Source organism: Podarcis melisellensis (genome assembly GCF_964234715.1).
Source record: "Podarcis melisellensis genome assembly, chromosome: 4".
Lineage (NCBI taxonomy): Eukaryota > Metazoa > Chordata > Lepidosauria > Squamata > Lacertidae > Podarcis > Podarcis melisellensis.
This window is the reverse complement of record NC_138531.1, coordinates 39,455,878-39,467,499: the sequence shown is the minus strand read 5'-3', so window position 1 is coordinate 39,467,499 and position 11,622 is coordinate 39,455,878.

Sequence of the window (11,622 nt, the reverse complement as noted above, 5' to 3'; positions counted from 1 at the left end):
TATTTGTTGTTGACAGCTGTCTGTCTCAAGAGACAATGGAGTATGCCTCCAGGGGTGAAGTCAAACCGCTATATTAGCAGCACCAAAGTGACCTCCATGGGACATAAGCCTGGGCAGTATTTGTGGAAGTCCTGGGCTGCAGAGACAACAAGACCCTCCTCTTGGCCTCGCTGGTGTGGTCCAAAGGAAAGCAGCTTGGCTGCAGGAGTTGCCAGAAAGAGGAATACAAGGCGCCATCCAACCTTAGGGACTCAACTCTGGATCTGAAAAACTGGGCAAGTGTGTATGTGTGTGTGAGAGAGAAAGTGTGTGTGTGTATCAATCAATCAATCAATCAATCAATCAATCTATATCTATCTATCATCTATCTATCTATCTATCTATCTATCTATCTATCTATCTATCTATCATCTATCTATCATCTATCTATCTATCTATCATCTATATCTATCTATCTATCTATCTATCTATATCTATCTATCTATCTATCATCTATCTATCTATCTATCTATCTATCTATCTATCTATCTATCATCTATCATCTGTCTATCATCTATCTATCTATCTATCATCTATCTATCATCTATCTATCTATCTATCATCTATCATCTATCATCTATCTATCTATCTATCATCTATCTATCTATCTATCATCTATCTATCTATCTATCTATCTATCTATCTATCTATCTATCTATCTATCTATCTATCTATCATCTATATCATCTATGACCTCACAGTTTCTATCCTTGTCAACCTATGTACTGAACAAGTAAAAAGCCCCAGACTGTAGCATTTAAAACACTTCACTAAGCAACTGCTATTTAATAACACTGTATGGTTATTATATGAGCCAAGGGTGGGGAACCTTAGACCCAGACACCAAATGTGGCCCAATCCAGATGTCTCAGTCTGACCCTCAGGACTCTCCCCAGGCCACAGCTCTTCCTCAGAGACACCCCTCAGTTGTCCTACAATGCATCCTCCACAAAAATTTACACCTGGCTGTAATGTCTCCTTGAACTGTGATAAGGCGTAGTGCTTGTCTGTTATGGAGATATTTGGTGTGTGTGTGTGTAAACATCTAATTTTTACATAGCTCAAATGTCACCTACTGTACAAAGGTAAGATTCTCACCTGTTGCTTCACCCACTGTTTGCCTCTGGCCATGCCCACAATCAACATATGGCCCAGGAAAGGTTGTCCACAAGGACATTTGGCTGTCAGGCTGAAAAAGGTTCTTCCTCATCCCTGAAAAGGTCTTAGTCACTCCCTCTCTAAATGAAGAGAAATTGGTCAACTGCCCCCGCTTTGAATCCAATAATGAAAGATAAATTTGCTTTGAAACTTGAAAACGTACACATAGCAGTACATGTACCAAAATGAGCAGGCTTATTTTCATACATTGGTTCTGATCCAACTAAAGTTAACAATGGTTAAGTTCTTTTGAAGCCAATGAAGCATATTACTAGTGACAAATACAAAGTTCTGGTCTTAAACAAGCCTGCTAGGGAGTAAGCCTCCTTAAACCTAGTGCGTCTTACTTCCAAGTAAACATGCATAAGATTGCGCTGTGCACCTTTGCTTTCAGTAGAGCGTGTACGTGACTAACTTTTAACTGGATTGTGGCCACCATTTGAGGATAAGGGTGCCAGTTCCCTGAAAATTCCAGCCACCTATTTTCTCATGTAATTTTTATCTCTGACATTTTGAGAAAACAGCTCTTGCTTGTACCGTGTTTTTTTCAGGCTGGTGCACTGTGTCTTCCAGACTAGGCTACATGCATCAAACTGTCAAGGTGGTGAGTTAAACCATGTGAAAGGGTGTTGCAATTGATGTTGCCCAGTGTGGTGCAGGATGTCACTGAGCAATCTTTCCTAGGATAGTGATAAAAGGGAATTAATTCGGTAAGCAACAATTGCGCACGGCATCAACTGACTGGTTCCTCTTCAGTCAGTGGGATTGCAAAGTTGTCAACGGGAAACTTCCCCCCACGGGAAGTGCAGTGCTCTTTATGAATGAGTCACAAAAATGTGAAAACGGGTATTTTGAATATTTCAAGGCTCGCAGTTTCTCAACAAAATAGGTGCTGGCTCATTTGAAAAACAGCACCTGAAATCCATATTAGGGTTGCAGCTCTGTTAGGCCTACCTACCTATGGGACCGCCTCTCCTGGTATGCCCCACGGAGAGCCTCAAGGTCCATAAATAGCAACACCCTAGTGGTCCCGGGCCCTAAGGAAGTTAGATTGGCTTCAACCAGAGCCAGGGCCTTTTCAACTCTGGCTCCGGTCTGGTGGAACGCTCTGCCTCATGAGACCAGGGCCCTGCAGGATCTGATTTCTTTCCACAGGGCTTGTAGGACAGAGTTGTTCCGCCTGGCCTTTGGTTTGGAGCCAATTTGATTCCCTCCCTCCCTCTCTTTCTTTTTTCTTTTCCTTCTCCTCCTGCGAGGAGGCTACATTTTAATATTTTAATGTTTCAATATTTTAATGTTGTATTTTTATTTTTGTTTTTAAGTTGTAATCATTTAACTTGTTTTTATTATTGCTTGTAAGCCGCTCTGAGCCCAGCCTTGGCTGGGGAGGGCAGGGTATAAATAAAAATTATTATTATTATTATTACCAAAATGCCATGAAAAGTGGAGGCAAGCTCTTGAGGTCTTCAAAACTCTTAACCAGGCTAGATTAGCCTTCTTTGACCCGGTGCCATTCAGTGGGACTGCTAAATTCTCTGATAGGTTGGAGTGCACTGCTCAAGCCTTGTTTGGGTCCATGGGAAGCCCCCTCTCCCAGAGAGATGCCTAATCTCTGGGTCTCCGGTTTGACACCCACATTGGGCAAAATATTTCTGCAGGGGGTTGGACTAGGTGACCCTTGTCCCTTCCAACTCTTCAGTTCTATGCTTCTATAAGCCCTGTCTGTGGTCAGGAAGAGGAGCAATCCAATAAGCAGACCACCTGTGTCCACAAAGAAGGAAATAATAGGTAAAGGTAAGACAAAATCCCCATTTTTCTACATGCCTGACCCCACTCGCAGTATATTCAATATGACTGCAAATCATTCTAAATAGAAATCAATTGATGTTTTGCTATTGATTTTGACACAAGCAGTTCTTACTTGAGAGGCTTCTAGATGGTGCTTAGAAGAACTGGGACTTAGAGGGTATGATAAATTTGTTCTGGCACATAGGTGAAGAACCCAGTGAACACTGAAAGAAAATGGCACCGGAATTATCTGCTGACAAAGCTCACCTAACATGAAAAGAAAAGGGTAATGCATTACCAAATGTCAACTCTTCGGTTCTGAACAGTATGCATTACAACAATAAAACAAGTATTCCATATAAAATTATCTTTGAAAGCTTAAGTTTTGCTAACCCCCATGCAAACATGGTGAATAACTGCTTTTTTAAGTGTTTCTTTTTGATTGATACCAACAACAAAAGCTGCAGATATTGGGGCAGATTAGACTGCAGATGTTATGCATTCTTATGGAGAACTGGCTTTTCAAAAATTACAGTTGGGAAGGTCTGAACAGTTTTCATTAGTCTTAGAAATTCTGAGAGCTAGTTCACAAGGGGAGCTTGTTGGTGCATTGTCTGTGCATAAAGAGAGACTGGAGTTAAGTCTGAGCACATCGCCCTGCTACGTATAGAGAATAAATTTGTCACACAGGGCCCAGACATATACAACCACATGTGCATGTAACCCAGTCATGTTGTTGTTATTCACATTTATTAGACACTTACTCCATCCAATGCCTTGAAGGCCCATCAAAAGATAGCATTTAGACAGCAGACATATCTCCTGTCATAACTTTCCTCACTATTGTGAGATGTACAGTGGTACCTCAGGTTAAGTACTTAATTCGTTCCGGAGGTCCGTACTTAACCTGAAACTGTTCTTAACCTGAAGACCACTTTAGCTAATGGGGGCCTCCTGCTGCTGCTGCGCCGCCAGAGCATGATTTCTGTTCTCATCCTGAAGCAAAGTTCTTAACCTGAAGCACTATTTCTGGGTTAGTGGAGTCTGTAACCTGAAGCGTATGTAACCTGAAGCATATGTAACCCGAGGTATCACTGTATTGTGTTTCTGCTTAATTAAATATTTCTCAGTTTGCATCTCTACCTATATATCAGTAAGGGTAAATTTTATGCAAATACAAGTGGGCACACTATTCCATTGTATCGATGGCATCTATCCCATGTTCTTATTCCTTGGCAAACACCTAATGAACCTACAGTATATTTGGGCAATGCTTGGAAAGCTCATTTAACTGAGCTATCCGCCTGGAAACATGAGGGAACAGAATTGGCAGCCCTGTCTCCAATAGACTGCACAATGTTAGTTAAGATGCATGCCTATCGTTGAGTTTTATTACATATATTAAACATTTGCAGCTGATCTCTCTCTCTCACCCAACCACCTCTATTTCCTAAACTACATTTCCCAATATAAGCACAAGATGGCACTCTCCTACTGCCTTTCATCCGGGCTCACTCCATTCGTCCAGGAACATTGCGCTCAAACAAAATCCCTCCAGAAGTGATAATGTTAGCTTTTCTGCTGAAAAGAACAGCAAGTGGACTTCTCAGAGTTCAGAAGTCTTAGTGGGAAAATGCCAGATGAAGTGAAGGCTCATTTTAGTATACAGAGAGAAAACTCCTCCCAAAGTAGATGAGTAACAATGCAATTTTGTGCACGTTTTCTCAGAAATAAGTCTCGCTTTGTTTAGTGGCACTTACTCAAGTGGGGTGGCAGCCTGAACTGAATTACCTGAACTGCTTTGCTCTATCATTCAAACAATGCACCCAGCGCATGCAACATTAGAAACAAGCTGGCTTCGTTCAAAATCCACCACAGACACAGACTCTCCAATTGCCTCTATTTTCTAGGGACAGTCCCAGATTTACAGAAGCCATTCCGATTTCTGATTTGATCCTGGAATGTCCTGTTTTCCCTTAGGACATCCCTAATTTGATTGGAGAAATGTTGGAGGGTTAAGTGGCCCCTGAGCCAGAGAGATACAACCTTTAGAAGACACCTGAAGACAGTCCTGTATAAGGGATATGTTTAATATTTCATTCTCTTTTTATATATGTTGGAAGCATCCCAGAATGGCTAGGGCAGCCCAATCAGTTGGGCGAGTTGTTATTGTACCTCTATTTTCATCAGAGAAATGTTGGAGGACATGTGAACATCTGGGTTGACAGAACTCCTCAGGGAAAGCCAGGCCCCATTCCTGCTTTGGAGGGCCCTTTGGTCGGCTGCTTTCATAGCTGGCCTGCACCAACCAGGTCATCTGAGGGCCTGATGCCTTGGAACCCCCATTACCATGCCACAAGGTAAACATTGGAGCAAGTGCTACCAGGAAGGCAGTTTGCCAGTTGACAGCCTCTCTGTTGTCCTCACTTGTGTCCTCAGGGCAATGAATGAAGGGCAGGCCAGTCTGTTAGTAGCAGGCATTTTAGACAAGAGTCTGAAGCCCTGTAACTGGCAAATGTCCCCCCCCCCCAGTCCCATCCTGGAATGCTGGACCTGGGAAAATGGGACTGTATGAATCATGCCCACTCCTTAAGAACATAAGACAAACCCTGCTAGACCAGGCCGAAGACCCATCTAGTTTTGTTCTCATGATGGCCAACCAGGTGCCTGTGGAAAGTTCTCACCAGCTTCCCATATGTATCTAATTGGCCACTGTGGCTACTGACACATGACAACTATGGCCTCGACGTATCCATCTGCTTTGATTTTGTGTCTTGGTTTTTTAAGGCTGGCCGCAATGGGAGCAGAACTAGTTGCACAAGTCTCTGCTCCAACCTCCTACATAAAAGCATTGTAGTCACTCCACCTTGTTTTCCTCATTTCTTTTAGGTGTGTAGCTCTCTTTAGGTGAGAACACCGAGTGTGTCCTTTGGAAGGATGCGAGATAAGTTGTGCTTTGAAGAGGAATAAAGCACCATGAGAGGGAATCCAAATCAAGTCAAGCTGAACCCTTTCACCAGGAAGGACCATACCAGATACTATTAAAAATAAAATAAAATTGAATAGCCTCCTCATGTGCAGATGCTATGCTTAAATGAACATTGTATTGTGTAGTTACATACAGGTGTCAACTCAGCATACTCTCCAACATTTCTCCAATGAAAATAGGGATGTCCCGTTCCATAATAATATTATTAATACTAATTTTGCTATTTATTCCCCACCCATCTGACAGGGATGCCCCAGCCACCCTGGGCAGCTTCCAACATAATATAAAAGTATAATAAAACATTAAACATTTTTTTAAAAAAACATCCCTATACAGGGCTGTCTTCAGATGGCTCAGGGGTCGGATAACTCCATACCCTCCAATATTTCTCTGATGAAAATAGGGACGTCTTAAGGAAAAGCGGGACATTCTGGGATCAAATTAGAAACCTGGACAGCTTCTGTAAATCTGGGACTGTCCCTGGAAAACAGGGACACTTGGAGGGTTTGCCTCAATAGTCCAAAGACTGTTGTACTGCTACACCATATATTTGACCTCAGCCATAAGGCCAAGAAATTCACGGCTTCCCCATTGAACCAGGGATCTGGGCAGATTCGTAAAGGATAGGTCTAACTATGACTACTACCCATGTTGGTTATATGGAGCCTCCGTGTTCACACGAAGTCTACTTTTCTATGCTCTCCAATTGCACCACTGGGAGAGGACCATCACTTCCGAGCCCTGCTTGTGGACTTCCCAGAAGCATCTGATTGGCCACTGTAGGAAGCAGGATGTAGGTCCTAGATGCTTGATGTGGTGTGAGGGCACTATTATGTTCTTGAGCTAATTTCCCACTGATTCAGTGAAGTGGGAAAGCTCTACTTTGCATTGTTAAAATATATGAGTGAGAATGTGTCAGAGCCAGGACATTGTTGGGACTGATACATTAATTTTAAAACACTTTTATCATATATGTTGAAGATGCCAGAAGGCTATGGGCTTATGGCAATGTGATGATTAAAGTTATATTGCAAACAGATTTAAACTGAGATTATCCCATCTGTCTACTAAATATTGTAAAATGCAGTCTTCTGGCCATCTATCAGCTATACCTGTCATATATTCTTTCTATGGCTAGGATATTAAATGCCCAAACCTGGAAAGTTAAGCCAAAGAGTCCCATTAAGGTAGAATTAATATGAAAGTTGTGGAAACACTGTGGGGTTGTCAAATTTATGCAAGTCAGAAACTTGCATAAAAGAGAATTAAAAATGAAAGGTCATGGCAGCACCTTCACAACACTATAGCTGATCCATAGTCATTTAGAAATTATAAGGGATATCATTATTTTAATACTCAGCATGAGAGGAATGAATTGTATTGAATCTTATTACATTTTCTACTAGAAATGTTGTTAATAAGATAAAAATTGGAACCATGATTCCTTTCACCTCTGTAGATCTACATATTCCTAAAGTCAAACCACTGTTCAGCTCTGAAGTATTCAATTGACAACCACTTTCAAAGACAGTAGTGTGAAGTTGCCTCTCTCTCTCTCTTTCTTAACAATAGATGCTTGTATAATAACTGCCAATCATGACATGAGTTGGATTATTGCAAACACTGGCCTGGCACACAGACCATGCACATAATTCACTCAGATGCTGCATATCACTATTTGGCAATCTACACCACAGCAAGTCTTAGGCAAGTCAAATGCAGTCTAATCCAAATTCACATTGGCACCTCTTGAATATTGTATGCATCTCAGCAAGATAAAGTGCATTTCCATGCCATTATGCGGTCCTTTTCAGGTTCCTTTTGACATTATTATAACAAATCCTTTTGTAATTCAAGGTATAGTGCAAAGAAAGACCTAGCAAAACTGTTCTTTCTAGCTATACAAATGCTTTGGCAAGTCCACATTTGAAAAGAACCCTGATTGCCAAAGCTATTCCTACTGTTCTGAGATTATGTGGCACTTTACTTGAGTTTGGGAAGATGGACTCTGAACTTTAAAGTCTGCTTTTACACACAAAGGAAGATTTCTGTAGATGTGCAGAAGAGAAAGGGGCTGTGTCTTTAGCTTTGATTACAGATAATTCTGGAACTATTTATCTCTGAGATAATGGCTTTCATCTTAGCCAAATCAACAGAGGAACCCTTTTATGTTTCTCTTACATAAATGACTAGTTGCCGTCCACTGATATGAAGAGGAAGCAGGGATATTGCAATGGGAGCAATGCCTGGCCTGGACTCTACTAATAGGGACGCCATTGAGTGAGTACAAGATGTAAAGAGAGACACTCTTCCCACCTGCACACCCCATTATCATAATATGAGCATCACATGTACAAAGATGTCGATATAATGGCCCAACTCCCTTAGTCCTCTGATACCTGCATTGGCCCTTCTATCCCAAAGGAGACATTGGATTGTCTGAACCCACTGTCATGGTCTCAACTTGGGGGGAGTAACTTAAAATGGTTGCTGTAACCAGCACAGTGCTTTGCTTTCTATCACTTGTTCCATTCTTTTTCTGCTTTTTGAAACATATTGTTTGCCTGTTCTTTGTTTTTGTTTTTATTGCATCTCTGAAGTTGCATAAACCACCCTGGGGATTTGTTTGAAAGGCAGGGTGAAAATCTCTATAATACTTAATTGGAAGAAGGCACCAAATTAGTTTCGATTGCGCTTCGGTTCATGGAAAATTATGTCCACTCATCAGTATGTAGTATTACATGACTAATACAAAGCTCCTGTTAACAAGATGCGGTGAGATGAGATGGGCTGGGGAGCATCACAAGTCACTCACATGCTGTGCAAAGAACCTGCATTGCAATGAAGCATGTGGAAATCTTGAGCCTTTGAGAAGTACATTTCACCATAAATTATCCTGTAATTGCTTGGCAACCATTAGACTAGCATAATATGTTATTTACAGATATAGTCAAAATTATAATTGTGTCTAAGGTACAGGCAACTAAATCGGTAACTGAATGATTCATTCCCTAAATGCTTCAAGGCAACTCCAGGTGGCAAATATACCTGGAGCTGTAAGGAAAGTCATTAGTGTTTACCAGCAAGTCATTGCCAAGAAGTTGCCAATCTCTGGTCTTGTGTACGATGAGATGGTAAATGTGATAAGACACTTGCTGAAAATTCCAAGACAGATTTCCAATTACTTTCCATTAGTCAGATGGTGAGATGGAGGTTCTTTCCCCATTCTGCTTCACAGCAGTGACGGTTCACATGAGTTTTGGGGCATAGTGGCTGTGTTAAATTTGAGGATATGGCAGCCTCTAGGCCAGGGTTAGCCAATGTGGTGGTCTCTAAATGTTGGTGAGCTATAGGATCCATCATCCCTGACCTTTTGCCATGCCAGCTGTGGCTGATAGGAGTTGGAGTCCAACAACAGGGCACCACATTGGCTGAACCTGCCCTAGACACCCGGCACACTGGCTGAATAAAACATCATCATCATCATCATCATCATCATCATCATGTATTATTTATACCCTGCCCACCTGGCTGAGTTTCCCCAGCCACTCTGGGCGGCTCCCAATCAAATGTTAAAAACAATACAGCATTAACATACAATTATTTGTGTTCTGTGGGCTGCTATCTTTTCATAACAGCACAACAGGCTATGATTTTAACTTTTGTTATACTCATTCCACCACAACTCTGCAATCCCTGACTCTGTTATATAGCTATCCTGTAACTATCTTGTTGTTTCTTGAGAAAACTGCATTTTGATCCAATTTCCCCCAAACCAGGTTTGTTCCAAATTGAGAAAAAGAATGATCTAGCAGTGTTTTAGGTAATGCATACACATTACTTTCAGCTGAAAGTAGTATCATGGAGTTTTTGATACACCATTTGTCTTTTCTCTATGACAAGGTGGTTCTGGAGATCATAGTTGATGACTATCTCTGACAAGTCAGTTGCATTGTAAACACAATATTTTTGACACCTATCTTTCTGGGAAGCAATGCCACCACATTCATAATTAACATTCAAATATGGAAAATAGCTTAAGGGAAACAAATGGGGTTTGCTGTACCATTAACCTTAGCAAAGATTTATTTCCTGGAACTAATGCTTGAATTATATTTTTGATCCAAGAACTTTACCAACATCAATTCCTGTCTGTATCCCTTTTTCAGAAATCCATTGGTCTGGCTGGTTTTTGTCAGTTTGTTCATTGTCCTTCTTGGCTGGCATAGCTTAATCTGTTCAAGGTTAGTGTGTGGGGTATTTGCACTGAAACTCAGATAATGGCAAACTTTTTTTGAAGACAATGGTTGATGTGTACCTTAATGCTCCACACTGATTTCCATTTCAATTGTCTCCAAATAAAAACAAGGCATGACTGACATACTAACATAATTCACAGTATCTGTTGAGAATTACTAATGGGTGCAGACCATTTACACCACACTGAAAGCTATGACAAAATTCCCATTAGGGAAAACCCATTGGGAAGTTTCCTGTGTGAGCTCTATTTAAACTAATAGACCCGAGCAAAAGGATTCCATTGAACATGGTGTGCTGTTGAACAACTCCCACTCACTCTGATTCTGCATCAATTAGAGTGTGATGAAGGTTGAACCACCTATTAGTTCTCAACAGGTGCTGTGAAGTCACCTGATATATCAGCACATCTTGCTTTCCTTCGGAGACAAGTTAAACTGGGTGATCATGGTTTAATTAAAAGATCAGCAGTGCTTCCTTGGGAATGCAGATGTAGATCACTAGCTTACTCACTGTATCCCAGCTGCAAACTGGATCCCAGAACTACTAGTCTTTTGTTTCAATTAAAAAAAGATAAAATAAATTGGCCACGGGGAACAAACCCTTTTGCTGCCAGCTTTCAAAATACCGGTACCTATACAAATGGATGCACTTCAACCATTTCTCCCAGGTGCTATTTCTGCCATAATCTCCTCTGAGTAAGGGAACATTTCGTTTTAACATACAGAAACCAGAGTACGAGTCACTGCCTCTGTACTTCCAAAGCATTTGGTATCCTTATGAATGTACCGTGGTTGCAAACACATCCTTATTTCCAGCTCTACCAAGTGCAATTACTCAATACTGCAACATAAACATATCCTCATTTTTGTTTTGTTTTTAATGGGAATGTCTGTTTGTATGTATGTCTGTCTTGTCTTAGCCATGAAACAGGATAGGCTAAAAGCATATCCACACAGGGATGGAAAACATGTAGCTCTCAGGTGTTGCTGGATTCTAACAACTCCCATCAGGGGTTCCAACTTGAATAAAATATTGAGGAGGCACAGGTAAGCCACACCCCACCACAAGACGTAGCGCGCACACACACACACACACTCTGTGAATGGCAATGCCCATCAGTTTTGGGGGGCCAGCCTCCTCAAATGTTTTATGAGCATAGGGACTCTGGCCCCTAGGAGTTGACTCCTATAACTCTCATCATCCTCAGTCAACATGGCCAAGAGTCAGGAGCAATGGGCATTGTAATCCAGCAACATCTGGAAGGCCACAGGTTCCCCATGCCAGACTAGTCAATATATTGCTTTCCTTCCTCCAGTAACTATGCCAGGGCCAACCTCTTCCTTTATTCTGTCATGAACTGTCAGGACAACGGGGAGGAGGAAGAGGAT